The sequence below is a fragment of the Chelonia mydas genome, chromosome 7, assembly GCF_015237465.2.
Source record: "Chelonia mydas isolate rCheMyd1 chromosome 7, rCheMyd1.pri.v2, whole genome shotgun sequence".
NCBI lineage: Eukaryota > Metazoa > Chordata > Testudines > Cheloniidae > Chelonia > Chelonia mydas.
The window spans coordinates 10,142,034-10,161,298 of NC_057853.1; the positions used below are offsets into that span (position 1 = coordinate 10,142,034).

Genomic DNA, 19,265 nt, shown 5'->3' on the forward strand with positions numbered 1-19,265 from the left:
GTACAAAGAATAAAGCTGAACTCATTTTTCCCCTGCTCCCCCCCTTCAAAATAACCTGTCTATTGCAATACAGTATTTAGCTCTAAGCTCAAAGGTATACTCCAGAAGCACCTGTATTCTTGATCTAATTCACTGCAATAAACTACCTCAGCTGACCAGGACTGCTTTAAGGAGGACTGGACAATAAATAATATCAAGCATTTTGTGCATTTATAAAGGGGAAGAGAAACAAAAGTAACATATTTTAATGAAATACAAACTTACCCATTAATGAGGAGGAGCAAGGCTTTGAGCTGTACAGTAATTCCCAACCAACTGCAGAAAGTTGTGAGTTTGAAAACACGAAAGCACTTTAACTATCCAGGCTTTCTGTGCTTCAATACTGGCTGCAGTGTAAGGAAGCAGGACTGAAGGTATGTGGTCTAAACACAACAAAAGCCACTGCCTTACTCTAGATTAAATATGCAGGAAGAGGCCCCTTTGCATAAACACAAACACTCAGCAAATGAGTAACTGGCTCAAATCAGACGCCTGCTGTGCATTCTACCTGTCCTGATCTCTGACAAGCTACACAGCCAGTTTAAGGGGATAGTAGCTAAAAAAGCACACGGCTAAAGTCTGTGCTCACACAATACTAAATAATAACAGCAATAATCAATATGAATCATATTAATTTCTAATCTGGGAACTGTTCTGGCAAAATAAAATTAAATAAAATAAATAAATCATTTGTCAGCCACACATTGGCTTTACCACATACCCCACCAAACCAGAAACAGACCAAACCACCACCTGAAAATTCATTTTCACTCCTAATAAAAATTCATTAGAATTCCAGTCCATTCTTTTCCTAAAAGGGGACTTAACAGGGAACAGTCACTGTTGAGTTATAATATAAAATCTGAATTTCTTCGATTTGTGCTGTCCCTCTATTTTCTTTTTTGTACATAAAAAGACATTTCACATACAAAGTATAGTTTTAATTATTGTAAGTTTAATACATTCCTATTTACTGGTTATGTGGGGGAAAGGAAGAAATTTCTGAAGATTTTTTTAAAAATGTCATTTCTAAAATAGTCCTCATAAAAGTATCTCAAAAATATATTTACTTCCAAAAACAACTACAATTACCAAAGACCATGTTTCCCACCAAACACCCCTAAGCATTTATTATTGCAATTAAATATACATAACATAATGCCACAATGTATTCTCTTTCCAGAGAAAATAAATATGTTCTAGTTGCATTCATCGTTACACCCCAAGAACAGAATCAGAAAGCAAAAATTTTAAGCAATTGTAATTCACTAGTGTCCCTTCCTAATTTAAGGAGTCAAATCACATTGACCTTTTATTGTAAGTCCTAGCTACATGTTGGCTTTAGTAATTTAATTATTTTTTAATAACTTGCAGTATTAAATGATTGCTACTGAAACATAAATAAGATTATACTCCCCTGCCTTCTTTTCTAATGCTACAGCCTACAGTGTGATATGTACTGTACACTACTGCCCTATGTTCCGTACCTAAATTTCATTCTGAAAGATCACTTACACACACACAAAAAGAGGATTTGGGCTTAAAAAGAAGCACCATATATTCGCTTGGATTCCAAAGCATGCAGCACGGCTGATTTGGTAGGATATTGGATTCCACTAACGATTCTAGTGAGGAACAAGCACTTTTCATTTGACTAACCTATTTTATTACCCTTCCTTGCACTCCTGTGGCATGAGGGGAGGAGGGTAGAGACAGTTTTTACTTTTCCTTGCATAAATTCACGATCAGAGCAAAAAGAAAAATAAAATTGCTATCATGAGCCAGTAAAACCTAACAGGATAAAAAATCCTCCATGAAGGGATCCCACAAGAAATTTTAGAACCCCTATATTGTTCACTATTATTGCATTGAAATGACCTTCCAAATAAGGTGTCAGATAATACGGTTCAAATAGACGATAGTGATCTAACCTTGATGCAAATAAACCATAGAACAAAATTTAATCAGTATATCACTGTGTAAAAGCCTTTGTCCATCCCAATGGAGCTTCTAATGACTGTTTTGGCAGTTCTGGCTGGTAGTTATGCCTCCCTGCTCATATATATCTCATACTGGTTGAGCAGGCTAATGGAACTGCTGTTAGTGGAATCCAATATTAATGCTCTGTATCATGCAAAACTAGATGCAACTGAATATATTATACAATTATAGGTAGTATCTAATTTCATAAGTATTAGATACTGGACTCTAAATTAATATTTTAATAAGGAAAGTGAAATAAATACCACATTTCAGGTAAGGTGTCTATGCATTCTGGATCTGCCAGTCTTCCTGCTGTAAGACTGCTCTATACTGAAGCAAACAGAAAAGACATAGGACTCTGATAAAAATATGTAGGCAAGCTTTAGATGCTGAGTGACACATACTGATGCCCAGAGTCAAAGATGTCATCTTCATGTAAGCTCCACTAACTATAAGCTTGAGAGAAAATGAAGCCCAAAAAAAAAAAAAAAGTGTGGGGTGGAGAGAATGGAGTAAGACCTCCAGAAAATAAACAGGGTGTACAGTTTCAAAGGCTACAGACACAGACATTTCATTGTTCAAGCCAATTATCAGTGGAAAATAATAACAACAGATGGATTCAGAGTCACTGACTTTTCATATGCACTTCATCTCTGCACAACAGATGATGAAATGCGAGAGCTATCTCAAAAAGGCAAAACATCTTTCAGTAAAAGAACTCTATACTCCAGATGGGGACCTTCTAAGGCAGCTGATTATCTTCTTATAATGTTGTAAGATAGACTTACTAAAACATTTCAAGAACTGATCAGATAGGATGAGTACAATGGCATCATTATTAGAAGTAGTCACTTCAGACTTGTGACTAAATACAGACAGAAATTTCAATACGGTTAGAATTGTACATTTCTTGTTTTCACATCAAATACTCTCGGTTCCAAATAAAGGGCCCGATCCCATAGTTTCCAGGCCGGGAAGGAATTCAATGGGACTTCTGCCTGAGTAGAATAGTGCAGGATTGGGCCCACCACTCGGGAGTCAGTTTTATTTTTTGCTGTACACAATCTCCTAAAAAACACAGGTACTACTCACGTGAATACGGTGGACTTCTACCAGTGTGCTCCTCACTCACAGAAAAGAAGAGATTAAGCATATTTACAATTATTTTGATAGTTTCCAATGTAACTGATAAAAATATAGGGACCTGATTCTTTGCTTACATACCTACAGTGAAGTAAATCAGGAATAAACCAAGTCAATGGAGTTGCACTGGCATATAACCGGTGTGACAGAAGCATCAGGCCTCTACATTGTAAATCTTACTTAAGAAAACTCTTAAAACAACTCATCTTTTATGGGAAATAAAGCATAATTTGCTTTCAAAGGGAAATAACAAATATATGTAAATTTTGGTGGTTCCGGTGATAAGCAGTTCCAACAAATGTCACATAAACATCCAGTTAAGAACCACCTACCTATCATAACCATCTCCCACTCAACCTGAATACCACAAAGTAAGTGTTTTTGATAACATGAATCAGGTACACCACAATTTCAAAACCTAAAATAAGTAATGGAAACATTAGCTCATTAATCTTTAAGACAACATTTCTTTATTGCAAGAACACTACATAACTAGTACATTAAAAAAAAATTAGTTTGCCATTTTTGCAGTTCATTCTCCAAAACACACAAGGAAAATTTAAAAAATGACACTTCTTAAAAGCAATATTCTAATGGGAGGTTGGTGCGGAGCACACACACAAAACCTGCCCTAATTACTAACTTATTTCAGAAGTCAAAAACTACTTTTAAGCACAATTCTGTTGACTCAACAAACTTAAAGGAGGGAAAGGAAGTGAAAAAGCACAGTATTCCCGCATCTTTGCAATGCACTTTGTCAAAAGTAAATTCAGAGGGGAACACACAAGCACAGAGAAAATTTTGCCCAAGGCAAAATTCTGCAACTGCTTTAAGAAGCAAACAAGTACACAAAAGATGTGTAATACAACCATCTGGCTCTTCTCATGCTATATCAATAATCCCCAAAGTTTATCCCCACCTCCTTAACCAACCCACACTGATGCCACAAAACCAAATGGCATCACTTATGCTTCCTGCCCATCACATTTTAAAATAGTATTTAAATATGTCTACAGTACATTTTTGCATTTAATCAATTTCCTAAAGAAAAAAAAATTTTAGCATCTCACATTATTAGTTCTGCTTTTTCTACTTATTGGGAGCTGCAAAACCACCAAGAAAGTCCTTGTGGTAAAGGCACTCTCATATCAACACACTGTGTCAGGTATCTGGATAACGCACTGGTCAAAATTTCAATCTCACCGCTTCTCTTGTTTTGTGTCACAGAGTGAAAATCGAGAGGGTGAAGAAGGCTGTGCCCAACAAAATCACCTGCTCAAGAAATATGGGTATGTTGGATCTGATTTTGGATTAGATTCTGGATTGTCTCTCCAAATGGGATGTGAGAGAAGAAATGTGGGGAAAGGAAACTAAATATAGGTGTGAGGTTTTTTTGTAGGAGTGGTGGGTGAAATTCTGCGGCCTGCGTTGTGCAGGAGGTCAGACTAGATGATCATAATGGTCCCTTCTGACCTAAATATCTATGAATCTATGAATCTATGAATAAATATTATTCACATTTTTCCATCTAGGATTTCAAATATTTGCACCAATTATTTTAAACTGCCCACAATCGAGGAACTGCTGTATGCCATTGCAAAATTTAATATTTACCTGTAGGGGTGTGAGGCGAGAAGATTGGAACATCACAGTACAAGGTTTTCCCCTCCTGATGGGCGGGCAAAGGCACATCTTACATTACTTACTAGATAGGATGGATCCCAGAAGGCAGCACTAGGTAAAGTTATCCGCTCATGACAGTAAGGTAAAAAATGAGTTAAAAAAAATGTATAGCACCACAAGCTCATAAAGGAGGATTCCTCTCTGACTGTACTCTCCCTATGTTATGCTTATTATCCTGTCCCACACATCTGGTACAGGCCACCAACATGCTGCACTCTTTCACCGATGACATTCATATCATGTATTACGAAGCCTCCTCTTACACAACTTGCCACAACATAGGAAAAGGTTGTATGTTCTCGCAAACATGGCCCCCTCGCAACACACAGTCGCTCACACACTCCCATTTGCCAGCCTCCTCTGTCCATCCTCACAAAACACTGATCTTTCTGCGCGCACCACAACATGCCCAGCTAAAATCCACTTCAGTAAAAGAATGGTTTTAGCCTGGCTGGTGTGGTTTCAGCTGTATATTCAGTATCTCCTGAATCTACCAGGGGAGAGGGATAGCAGCATGCAAAAGTTTGATAGCTGGAACAAGTGCTTTGGTGCCCGAATAAGCCCTATCATGAATACAAGCAACAGTCATCTCTCCTAAACAGGACCCGTGAGAGGCTTCTAGCACCGTCACTGAGGAGCAAGGGAGATGAAGGCATTCAGCAATTTACAAGAGGAATTCAGTGTCTCTCAGGCTCAGGTCTACTAAGAAGAGGACATGGATGGAGGTAGAATCAGTACACACTGCATTTCAGAGGCACGGTTGCTGCACGGCATCATTTATGCTGTTTAAGCATGCCCCCCTTATCCGAAGGTAGGTTTTGGGCCCTACGTGTTTAACTGAAAGAACAGTTCGCTTTTGTTTGGGGTTTATTGTGTTCTTTAGGGAAAAATCACCAGTGTAACCATAATGATTCATACTGTGAAAGCTTGACATAAAAATGGTACCAAAAACAATACTTCAAAGATATTTACAGAACACCAGTCACCGCAGTATTGAGGTGCTGACTCAAAGCTCTTATTTTTAATTGACTATCTTTCTATAATGACATATCCAAGTCAAAATTCTGTTCTCTGTTAAAAATGCTGCTCTAAACCAAATAAAATGTGCTTTCTGAGGGAAAAAAACAACCACCACCACCAAGAATACACCACTTCTCTGCTTCCTGACAGTCCTGACTCAGGCAAAATGCCGTATGGAGCATATACAACAGAGGCAACGCTTGACCCTGTAGCAATAGACTTCCTATCCATAGTTTTCAATTTTCAGAGAGTGACTACTGACTGAAATAAGCTTAGCACAGCTCTCGAAGACTCAGCCAGAGGGAGGCTCCCTCTAAATTAATCTAGTATAGCTGATGCCCATAGACCACAAGAAGTCTCTGGTTTGAGTAACAAGTGTGGTTATCTGCAGGACACACACAGCGAATCCAGCCACCGGATGGGGGACTGCACTAATTGCTTAAGTCTGCTCTAGTGTCTGGCCATCAGTTGGCCGGCACAAACACATGGCTGCCTACCAGGCCTAGGTTAGCACAGCTGGAGCCAGATGACTAACTATTAAAGATATTCTTCCAGTGGCAGCATCTGGCTCCTTGGCATGCTCCACGTACAGTTGAGCTGGTTGTTTAGAGGCGTCTCTCTAGCTCTGTCTTGCAAAGCGGTTAGGCTGCTGTGGAGCTGCACGGACTGTTTTGTCCTCCTTTTAAAGGTGAAGCAAAAAGCTTTTCACCTGCCAAGACAGAGGTTTTGGTTTCTGATTTCATGTGCAACTGTTGATGACACCACTGACACCTAACGCAGAACAAGAAATCCAGCTGCTTAGGTATAAGAGCAGTCATTGTTCAGTGGAGGAGAAACACAAACCCTAAGCACTCATGACCTTGGTACGGAGGCAAATGGGATTATTTTCTTTGGAAATAAATATATTTTTATTGGTTAAGCCTGTACCTATATTCGGGCTATCAATCTGGGATCACGAACACTTAATTTTTTTTAAAATCCTTTTCAGTTTGATTTTAATACGAGATGTCTCTGACTTGACTGTACAACTTCTTTGTAAGAATTAATAACAGTCTTCCACAAACCTAGGGCTGGGTGAATGGCTCAGTGAACTTAATCCACACCTGGTCTATGTAAAAACGGGCTCATATTTTCCAAACAGAAATAAACCCCTTTTATATGAACCAGCTTTGGATCCAACTGCTAAACCATTCCCACATTCTACACAGGCTTTTGCTATGATTAAGGAAAGAGGTAGTGCTTAATGGGTGCACAAGGATGTCTGCAGACACAACAGCTCCTTCCTGAGGGCCAGTCACATCTGACGAACAATTCTAAAACAATTAAACCCTGTGGGACAATTCTACCCTAAATGATACTTGCTGCAAATGCAGAGTAACTGCCATTTTACGTACAGCACTGTGTCGCAGAGAAGAATATGGCCTGGTCTCTTTTCTCTTCCCAAGGAAACCTAAGCCTGTAGCGCAAAATGACTGAGAACTACGTGCTGCCCATGCCAAAATACAATAATAATGTATGCAAAGATTAATTTAGAGGAATACGAAGTCTAACTAAAACATCGTAATACCTTGAAATAACGCTTTGAGTTCAATTCCTGCACATTTTTCGAAACCACCGAAACATAATGAAGTTTTACTTTAAACACAGCATTTATAACTCATGTCAGGCTCTTCAAGTAACTTGGACCACAAGCTAGGAAAATGTACATTCTTGTACATTTGCACAGCTTACAAACTGAGCAGCATATACTGCCTTCCATCCACAGACAGAACTCCCATTGGCACAGACAAAGGTTCTGTGCATGGATCAAAGACAATACCTGTGACTAAGAACATTAAATTTTTTAAAATAAATTGGCAAAAAATTAGAACTCAACGGCTAATTTATTTTTGTTGCCTTCACGGCACTTTTTCTACCTTCTCCCACTTATTTCACAAGTGCTCCACTAGAAATCTTTGCGGCAAGGATTATGTCATACTGTCACAAGATCAGGTGTGAAGTATGGTATGAATAAATATATATCCACAACCACATTTAATTTTCAGTGGTTGGGCATCAAGGGACAAAGACGTTTTTATGCAGAAGTATTAACCAAGAGTTTAATTTTAAATGGTCTGGATTTAAAAAAGCAGTAACTACATACAGTACGGGCATAAAAGCAACAAAAACTCCCTTTCTCCCCTCCCCTTTCGGAAAAAGCAATTCGGAGTATTAAAAATTACTGCTCTTTATATTAAAAATACAGGGTGCTTGAGTATTTCTTCTTTTAAGCCACTGATACCATGCAGGATAATTGTACTCTATGCATTGGTAATAAAAACTCTTACTGAAAATAAACATATTTTACAATAATCAGGAACGAACTATTTTGGTACCTTTTCACGAGTAGCCATTTACTTTGGCACTGAATTGCAGCATGGAGGAAAGAATACAGTATATGTGCTAACACAAGAAAAACTAGACTCTAGAATGAATATACAGTGAAAGACAAATTTAAAGCAGCCTTCTTGTGTTCTGACATAAGAATATAAAAATGACACGAGCAAGAAAAGATTAGTTTACATACTTTTCAATCACAGCTGCCGCTCAGAAACCACGATACCTTTAAAATGACATTCTAAGGAAACAGATACAGTGTGGCTGCAGCAATGGCTAGATATAGTTAACATGAAATTTAAAGGGGCACTTTTTATTTACATACTTCATACAGCCCTGAACTGCGGCACAGTTACAACGACAAGATTTTTAGCATGATTAATTTAGAAATAATCTACTCATAAATAAGAGGGCACTCCAAAGGATTTTGCAGAGCAAATTTTTATCACCAGCCTTAGATGTCAAATCACAGTTTCAGGGACAGGGAAAGAGCAAGCCACATCTTCTTAGTTAATATTTAATTGGGTGCTAAAGATTCCTTGTGCAGGACCTCTGAACCATCACTGACAGCCCCACAGTGTGTCCCTATCAATGCAAAGGATGCAGGCCCTGTCTGTATAAACCAAAACAACATTAAATTTAATCAAACCATTTCAATTAATAAATCACTTGAGTGGTCACTGCAGCCCAAGTCCTATGTAATTTCATAATTTTAAAAATATTTGCACTCTGCAACCACTGAGATTGGCTGCAAGGTTCCATAAGACACACTTAACACTTGAGTTGGAGAACAAATTTATTTAATAAATGCACAGCTAAGTGCAATAATACTGCACCACTCAAAATGCCAAAGCGCTTAGAGCATCTTGGGAGAAAAAGCAAATACACTTTCTCACGATTTAAACGTACGTCACTGCTATAGCTGGATCTTCAGGAAACCCACCTGATTTTCTGCATTTAACTGGTCACAGATTGCCGGCTGACCTAGCTATTCTGAAGGGCAACCGAAACAGGGGCTGGGGAGTCAAAATCACCAAGTCAAAGACACATATCCTTTGCCTTTTTGCAGTGCACTCAACTGATCTTCTTCCACTCTCTCCTTTGATCTGTGCCCCATTTCACTGCCCTTTCCCATTCTCCTCGCTGCCTCACTGTTCTTCCCTTTTTGAGACTCTCCAACTCTTCTTTCAATAAACCTCATTGCTCTCCTAACCCCAAGCCCACTCCGTTGGTCCAGTCCTCATGTCTGCACCTCTCTTCCCATCACACACTGTTCCCTCATCCCATTTCCCCCCTGCCCAGTCTTTGGACATCATGTTGGGCATGGCAGTGGCAAAGAAGGCCCTTTTAAGTAGAGCAGGAGAGGGGAAAGGAGAACACCAGAAGAGAGACATTTCATCAGGCCCAGGAGAGCTCCAGTGATAGCAATGGAAGTTGCTTAGCTCCATTAAATAAAAGCCATGGGCAAACTGGTTTGCATCCATATTCCCTGATGTAGGATTCGGCCTTCTGATGAGAGTAAAATGGTTACATCGGCAGGCCCCTGCATGTAAGAAAGTCATGCTAGCACCATGAGTGAGAGAGAGGCTGGATTATTTATGAACCTAATAGTGGCCTTAAATGAAGAGATAAGACAAACCAATAGATTCCCTCACCCAGCCTTTGGGCCCAAGTTGTGTGCACTAATATAGAGTTCACACTCATTCATGTATAATGCAACTTTAAGATTCTTGGAGACTTTTTGGTGCTAAAGTTGAGCCATATTTTCTACAAACAAAAACAACAACAAAATCTGTATTTGCTCTGTCCTGGATTCAGGATAGTTCTTGGCGATAATTCTAATTTTTTCCAGTGCAAAGTAATACAGGGAAGTTTTCATTATAATATTCTTCCTCAAGCCAATGGATGCACCTCTACATTCACCACCCTGACAAATAGTACAGCTCTTAAAAGTCTGTTTATATTAGTTTTATGGACCTATTCTACTGCTTAAATCAGGTCTCATTAAAATTGCCATCTACACGAGTATGCCCTCTGGGAAATCTACATGCTAGAGCTACTCCAGTTCCATGGGCAGTGCTCAAAGGTGACTGCATATTGCAAAACAGTTGGAGGGGGAAAGAGGAGGAGAAACAGGAGGACTTCAGGATAGTGAACAAGTTACTCCTCATTCCCCTGTGAATTCAACCAGTACAGCTTTTGCTCATGTAGTGCAGAAGCACCCATGAAAAAATATGCTATATCAAGACATTAGAAGGAAAAGTAGGTGTCCCTCAAAAGGCCAAATCTTGCTTCAAAAGCCCATTTTATCATTGGAATGACAAGCTAATATGCAAACACTGCACCCGACCACTGTCACTAAGCACATGATCTGCACACTGGCTCTTCAGTTTAATTTTTAATAGTAAAAGTGCTTAAATCTTAGTATAAATTTATTAATGTTCAAATGAGTACAATTAAGAGCCATCATTTCATCTTTGTTTTCTTCTGTGTTAATGACCTGGAAGATCTCTGTCATTTCTATTAGCAAGGATTATTGCTAATATATTCAAAAACAGTTGTTTTGGCAAAGAAGTAAAAATATTTGATTATTAAATTTATAGTAAGGGGACTAATGAATAATATGTCTTCTGATTTTCGTTCTGCTGCGATATATGTAATGACATATAAAACGTTCATTTATTATCACCACATCTCCTACGAAGCAGACATGCCAAATTTCCGTGTGTGCGAGTGACACGGAGAGAGAGAGAGAGAGAGAGAGAGAGACACACACACACACACACACACACTTATGGGGATTGTTTATTATACAGAATGTCCTCCAAATAGATAATCCTAAAATCCCAATTCACAAAGACATTTTTTAAAGCTAAATTCTTCAAAAATGGCTGTCCTGCTGGCTAAAATGAAAACGTTGACATTAAAATACCTAGGGGTATGGAGAGGTTTTCTGTTTTGTTTTACAAGTTTCTAACTCTGACAAATTAACTTCTAACTGCATCTAAATCTAGCAATGTTTCTTATTGACAAAAGCACTTGTAACCACCTTTACACCAAGTTCACTCAAGGAAAGTATTTACTATAAAAGGCATTAACTTTTATGTAACATCTGTGATCTTTGGGTGGGGAAGGGAAACTCCACATAAATGAAGCCTATGTACACCAAAAATCAGTCAGATTTTAACACTTACCCAGCCAAATGTAGTAATGTTTTTTTCTGGTGGTAGCAAGCTATATTTCTTTCATTTTTCAAAAATCAACCAAAACCACCAAAATATTCTCTTCAGCATTGGCCTACTTTCTTCAAATAATAAGAACCTCTCTTATGGTCTAAACTTTAATATGCAACAGAAGAATCTGGCAAACATTAGCCAAATAAGCCCTAGCCAGCGTACACAAAGTAACGCGTTAGTCAGCTACTTTTAAGCGTAATGGAAAAATTGATCTTTGTCCTCCAACCTACAAAAGCCCCATATTATTGTATACATTTTGGGGCATGTCTATGCAGAAGAGGGGATGTGCCTCTCTTCAGATCCTGTTCCCACTTCCCTGCTTTGCCAAAAATCTCCAGTTTTGAACGTCAAATTTTCTGTCAGTTTGGAAACTGATCTCCCCCAAATTCCTCAGTCTGCAGACTATCCCCCTGCCAAAAGGCGGAGATGGTAAAAATAAGCCATTGCAACTGGATTTCTTTTCACCAGAACGACATACGTCATCACTCTAGATTTTTCTCAAGCCAAACAAAGGACCACGACACACCACCAAAGGCAAGTGATACCATCCTGAGGCTTGTAGAATGATTAGTTCAGATGCAACCCAACTTGGAGCAGCATCGATGCAGTGCCTGTATGAAAAATGCTGAATCTAAAGTTTTAACTCCAGGACCCAAAAAAAAAAAGTGAGATGATCTGGAGAGGATGCGCAAATCGGAGAGCAGGAGTCAGCATGGGCAAAGTCATGTGCTAAATGGGAGTGAAGGACAAAGCACTTACATTACAATACCCAAACTTTAGAAAACCTATCTGGTGCTAACAATTTGTATATTCTGCATAAGGATGAGGAAGATTCTTAATCATCTACCTCATGAGTGGATTCCAAAAGTCCTAGAGCTAAACTCAATGAATGATTCCATTAGTGGAAAGACCATGTGAAATGACATTGAGAAACAGCTAATGCCACAACGGGGAAACAATCATTCATTAATTCAATTTTTACACCTTAGAGACCAAAGGAACAAGAGATAAGGATAGCTGACCCTTTATGTCAGCATGTTATTTTTTCTCCTGATGTAGGTCCCACCACTCAGGTTAAAAAAAAAAAAAAAAAAAGACAGCCTTTATCCCACCAATATAAGATTCCCAAGGGGAGAACTCTGAAGTCTCTCCCGTACCCATCACCAAACCAAAGGTACATCTCTTTTCTGGGATGTGAGGCAGCAGAAAGGTTAAGGTAAAATCAGTAAGAATAAGAAAAAGCTTGAAATGAAACACTGCAGCTAGCAAAGGTGCTTTGTAACATCTATATCGGTCTGATACTGCCCATGTTTGTGCTTTCCAACTTCGACTGGCCCACTGTATCACATCAAAGTGTTATTTTATTTAACCAGCCAGACTCTGGTTCCCAACTTGTGATTCTGCTCTCCAGTTTGTCTCCTGCTTCTGACCTCCCCGATATCTGACCAATCCAACTCTTGACTCTTGTCTTATGACTGCAGACTCTGGCTCCAACTACTAGGTCTGTCTGCCCACAATCTGGCCGTGACACTGTTTCCTGCCCCTTATCCAGGAGATGGAAGCATGGAGAGAGAGAGAGAGAGAGAGAGAGAAAGAAAAATCACCCAACCATGAGGCTTCCTTGCCCCCTGCCCAGATCAGAAGAAATTGAGAGGAAAACAGTTTATTTTCTTCCTTGCAGTTTGGCCCTTCTGCCACTCAAGCCTCTCTTGTAGGGAGTTAGCTTCTTCCCACCTCTTGCTGTGACTCCACTTAGTACAGGACAGTGACAGGTCAGAGACGGTAGCTCTGAGGGATGCATAAGGAGTGCCACTGATCAAGGAACTGCTGATGAGTTTCATACTCCACACTTGTGCAGTGGAGAGAGCATACCTATAACTTGGGGCATGCTCTAAGAGGATTTGGGGAAGGGGTCAGGCTGACAGTAAAATTGAGAGCTGCTAAGAAACCAAGCCCACCCCCTCAATTCCCTGACACACACAATTCCGAGTCAGCCCAAGAGATGTTCTTGTGATACAGAATAAGAAATAGAAGTAGGAGTGAGGAGAACAGCATCTGCTCAGTGGTACAAAAAACACATTTCCTTTTAAGAACGGTGTGAGTTCAACACCACACTCTAGCATGGACTTTACTAGCTGTAAGCAAGTGGCCTATAGGAAACAGTTGCCCACGCAGAGCCCAATCAAGATCAGTATTATCCATTCCCACAATTTAAAAATGTTTACCACCCTGAGTTTAGGAACACTAGCAAAGATTCTAACGTTTCCCCAGCCTCTGCTAAAGACCAAGTAAGCTTTCAAATGTAAGCCTCACAAACCTCTGTTCTCCGTAAACCTGCTCAGTGTTTACCTGTGTCTGGATTTGATCCAAATATTCTGTACAGCTCTCTTTTACATTTTTGTTCTCTCTCTCGAAAGCTTTGGCAACTGAAATCTATTATGATGTCAAAAGGTAGCTGACAACATAAAATGTATCCCGCTGAGTTGATGCGGCACACTGCTAAATTTACAACAACATAAGTATCATAAAAATTATAAGAACTGCAAATTAACCACTGATTTTTTTTAGTTCACTGACATAAATAATAGTAAAGATCTGGATAACTTCCAGACATCTTTACAACTATTTAATTTGTCAAAATCTATCAAGTGTATTTCAACCACAAACCTGTCCTGTACAGCACATTCCCTTTCACATACTTATACTAGCATCAAAGGCAACAAAAATAAAGGTTGTATAATTACTGTACACCGACACTTTTCCATAGTGGTACATTCGTTTTCCACATTGCCTCCCCATTATTTTTTGTTGAAATTGACACAGCCAGCAATGCTTGAAGACTATTTTTACATTTTGTTTTTATTTTCCATTCTTCACAGTATTGCCTTGAAAGTTCAGGAGGGAACATTTCTTTGTTTGCCAATTTGACCATATTTCTACCCTCATGGTGTTGCATGTTTCTCATGAAGCTCCTATCAGCAAACTTCTCGTTTACTTTACTGTTTGTGCACCACAGCACCAGACTCTGCGACTACAGATACTTCACAGTTGCTGCAAGGAAGCAGGTAGAGGTTGTGTGTGTGTCCCACAAAAATTGGACTATTGCTTTGTTTAGAGGGTGATTTATTTTATTTCATTTCTCCGTGTAGTTGTTTTTAAAGAGATATTTACAATTTAGAGTACATTTCTTTTATTTGCCATTGTAACATTAACCAACTTTAAGTCTCAGTGTACTTGGCAGTGACTCTTTAATATACACAGTGTTCAAAGTTATTACTGTAGACATTACAGGGTCTTATTCATAAATGATTCATTTTAACTACAGTGGAGTCGCATCTTACGCGGCGGTTAGGTTCTAAAGTCAGTGCATAAAGCAAAAATCACGTATAGTCAAAATTACCCTTGAAAATCCCTTAAATCACCCTTAAAGTACAGCATACTGTATATGGTTTTGTGTATACTGTACAACCCTGTCCAGTAATATGTATAAATGTATAATGTATACAGTAATGTACAGTATATAAGCAAAACAATTTTACAGTATAGTATTTTTAATTACAAGGGATAATTACAGGGAGTAACTACAGGGGGTTGTCAGGGCTTGATGTCAATCGAGGAGACCGAGAGCTTGGGTGACGGAGAGCGAGTCATAGACAAAGTGGCTGGCTCTGGTTCAGCTCGAGAAGTTGATCGTTTTTCCTTGAAAAACATGGTGTCGGCAACTGTCGCTGTTGTCTCTTGAGCTGCTCAAACATTTCTTGATATGGTCTCAAACCATCCATAATACTACGTGTGATTTTGAGGCTTCGTTCCATAGAGGGACCGTAGTCAGAAATTAATTAAATCATTCAAGTGTTTCGCTGCTTGGAACACTTCATCAAATTTACGAAGATCCCAACTTGCTGGCACTTCCTGTTTGTCATCATCATCTTCATCTTCTGTAAACGATTTTTATCAGTTCCTCTAACTCTTCGTTAGTCAATGTTTCTCTATGGTTCTCAATTAATTCTTCAATTTCTTCCTCAAGGATGTCGAAGAAGCCATCACCACCTACTTGCCTGGCCACCTGAACAATGCGTTTCACTTCTTTGTCAATGTTCGGGAAACCCTTAAAATCATTCACACATTCTTTCCATAGGTTTCACCAACATGCATGGACTGTTTCAGGCTTGATTGCATTCACTGCCTGTTTAATATAAGTGATGCAATCAGCAATGTTGAAGGACTTCCAACACTCCATCGCATTAAGATTGGGATCAGCATCCATAGCGCTACATATCCGTGAGAGCATAAGCTTCATGTACGTGGCCTTGAAACAGCGAATCAACCTTGGTCAAGAGGTTGGAGGTTGTATTGGGGGCGGGGGGGGAGATTACTTCAATGTTGTTATGCACAAACCAGAGTGCTGCAGGGTGGCCAGGAGCATTGTCTACGATCAGCAACACTTTAAAGTCAAGTCCTTTCTCTTCGAGGTACCGCTTGACCTCCGGAATGAAACACTTGTGGAACCAATCCAGAAATAATGCTGCTGTCACCCAAGCCTTTTTATTTGATTGCCAGAACACAGGCAGGGGATTTTTGTTCTTGCCTTTTAGGGCACAGGGATTTGCCGCCCTGCAGAGCAAGCCCGGCTTTATTAAATGCCCAGCTGCATTGCCACAAAACAACACAGTCACATGGTCTTAGCTGCTTTCAAGCCAGGGGCTTGTCTTTCTGATTTCGAAATGTAAGTGCGGTTGGGCTTTCCCCCCCGGCAGAGGAGCCCAGTCTCGTCAGCATTAAAAACTTGTTCTGAAAGATAGCCCTTTTCTTCTATGATTTTCTGTAACTGTTCGGGGTAGGCTTTTGCTGCCTCTTCACTGGCAGATGCAGCTTCACCAGTAGTCTAAATGTTTTTGAGGTTGAAGCAGTTCCTAAAACTGTTAAGCCAACCTTGGCTGGCTTTGAATTCCTTCTCAGCAGAAGGCTGTCCCTCTTCGGTGGGAGGTTTGAACAGTGTGTAGAGGCTAAGAGAGCCTTTTCTCGTTACGTGTTGCCATTGATAGGCACATGTTTACAGTTCATGTCTTCCAGCCATAAGTTTAATGCCTTTTCAGTCTTCACTAAAGTCTTATCATGCACCTGGCTCGTCACCTTAGCAGTTATTGGAGCACTTGATGCCACAGCTTGACGAATTTCTCTCTCTCAAATCTTGATGGCACAGATGCTAGATTCGTTGCGGCCATATTTACGCGCCACGCTGGAGATTGATATACCGTCTCTCAATAAGTCCAACACAGCCAGTTTTCCCTCCAGCTTTGGAGCAGATCACTGTTTCTTCGGTTGAGCACCAGATGAAGTAGTTGGCTTGTGTTTAGGGGCCATGTTGTAAGAAAAATATGTATCTTTAAACACTAGAATCACACTGAGAGTAGCGAGATGCTCACACTGTGAGAGGCACGCGGGAACCGAGACCGACGGAGGGAACAGCAGATTCACGTCTCCCATCTCACGCTCACTGACTGGAATGGTGGGCAGAATCGCCCGCACTATTTACAGGTATCTTTTTTTTTTTTTTTTTGCCAAGCACGTATAGTTGAATTTGCATAAGTTAAATGCACGTATGATGCGACTCACCTATATTCCATTGATATCTTAATTGCATTAGGAAGAGATTAAAGTTGTTCGAGTCATTTTTATTGCATTTTTTAAGTAAGTGTTTATGCTTTATGAGTATGCGGATGACCCATATCATTTCGCATCAATACAAGCACCTTGACAGTAGTTCCTACAAGGAAAAAACAAATCAAACAAATTCTTTGGGACAGGGAGTGTCTTTTTACTACATTTTTGTACTGTGCGCCAAGAACAGTAGGATCTGGATCAATGGTTGGGGCCCCCGGATGCTACTGAAATATGGATAAAAAATAGTAGTTTGAAAGGGAAGTAAATCTTAATAGTAAAAAATGAATCAAAGGAAAATGGAATTCAACTCAAGCCAAAAAAGCCATGCACAACATTGCCCCAGGATATTATTTCTACCATATTTGCTACAGCAAAGCAGCCAGAAACTGCAAACTTCACTAGATAACTGGCATAAGAAATTAACAAGATTCAAGTTACACATGCGGGGGGAGGGGAGGAGGAGAGCGAAGAGGGAGCAATGAAGCATAGTGGCAGAAAATGAGCTCTTGGGTGTACCCATCGTATCACACGAGAGCAGAGTATTAGCACTTTTTGTAGCTAAGGGCCAGATTTTCAGCCTCATTCCAACAATGAAAAGCATAAGAACGGCCATACTGGGTCAAGACCAAAGGTCCAGTTAGCCCAGCATCCTGTCTTCTGACAGTGGCCAATGCCAGGTGCCCCAGAGGGAATGAACAGAACAGGTAATCATCAAGTGATCCATCCCCTGTTTCTCATTCTCAGCTTCTGGCAAACAGAGGCTAGGGACACCATCCCAGCTAATTGCCGTTGATGGGCCTATTCTCCAAAGCGGATTTAAACCTGGCCAGTTGAGGATTCCATCAACATGCGGGACTCCCCAGCTGGTGCTCCCAGTGTCAGAGACAGGGCCACGTTGCTACAACATCCAGCCAGTTCCCAGCTCCTGGAACAGATGCTAGGGGCTATTGGCAGCTAATGCCAGAGAGAGCAGCCCTTAGGCTGCTCCATCTCACACCAACGATTGGGGCCACAAAAGTGCTACCTTTGCTGCCCAGCCCCCATATCTGCACTGAGTTCCATTCAGATGTGTTGGAAGATAAAGTGTCTGCATATGCATGAAAGGGATTGCATGAGACAAACGTACAGGCACACCATCAAGGCTGATAGCTCCAAAAGCTGTCACTTCCTCCTCCTTTTTGTTTTAAAAATAGCCTTCCGATAGGCAGGGAAGGACGGGGACTCCAACTCACTCCTTCTACAGTGGTTGCATTTTCAAAGCCTTCTTCTGTTTTGAAAGATTCTACTAGTTTGAGAGAGTCACTGTACATAAAATGGTGAATGCGGCTCAGAACAACTAATACCTCCCAAAACAGTGGAAACAAATGCAACCAAGTGTACCTTCCCCAAAAAAGCTTTAATAGCATTAAACTCCAAGTTCCTAGACAAGACAGGGGAGGAGATGAGAGTGAGAGTATTCTAAGTTGGAGAAACAGATCAACACTGTAGTCAATCCACCAGCAGAAAACAAAACCAAACCTCAAGATGCCAGAATTGTTGGGATCATGGATGCAGACATGGCCACTGCACTACCCATATGCTCTATGCACTATCCATATGCTCTTCCTGCCAGTTCACAAAGCTGCAGCTGCCGCAGAGGCATGAGTGATGGGAGACACGGCACATGTCACATACATGTGCCTGTCCACAATCCCATCCCACCAAGGATCGTAGGTTTGATGCCTTGGCCAGCCACAGCACTTGGATTTTACCATTACTGCAACTGTCTCATTTTGGTCAACTAAAAGGAGGAAAACATCAGGGATGTAGAACATTTTAATTAAGTCGTTTCTTTTAGAAGGGGGAAGACCAACCTGGGGCCTGTCTTGACAGGATCACTTTAGAATATCCAGCAATCATCTCTTTCTAAAAGCGTATTAATATACTGGACTGTGCTATACCACACTCGTTTCAAGACCAAGCCTCAACCACAGTGGCTACCTATATATGGAAGCAGAAGTATGGGCTATGACATGATCAGTTAAACGCCATTCCCCCAAATAAGCCATATTGTAAGTCTATTTATATTATCAAACCAGAGGGGGGGGGGGAGTTTAGTTTTCTTATGTTTTTAAAATACTT

The 19,265-nt window shown here is 40.2% G+C and overlaps 1 protein-coding gene across 49 annotated transcripts in view; it reads right to left on the reverse strand.

Annotated features, from left to right (window-relative positions):
* The window catches only part of FOXP1 (forkhead box P1), a 499,998-nt gene that overhangs the window by 292,914 nt on the left and 187,819 nt on the right, over positions 1-19,265 (reverse strand). For 12 of the 49 annotated variants that reach the window (XM_043551477.1, XM_043551469.1, XM_043551453.1 and 9 more), the window contains exon 1: positions 265-428. The exons of 35 other annotated variants lie outside the window; for them this stretch is intronic. The gene's annotated coding sequence lies outside the window, so the exon portion shown is untranslated. Of the gene's footprint in view, positions 1-264; positions 502-19,265 lie in introns of those variants that run through there. 2 more of the 49 variants (XM_043551460.1, XM_043551462.1) reach the window with 2 other exon arrangements.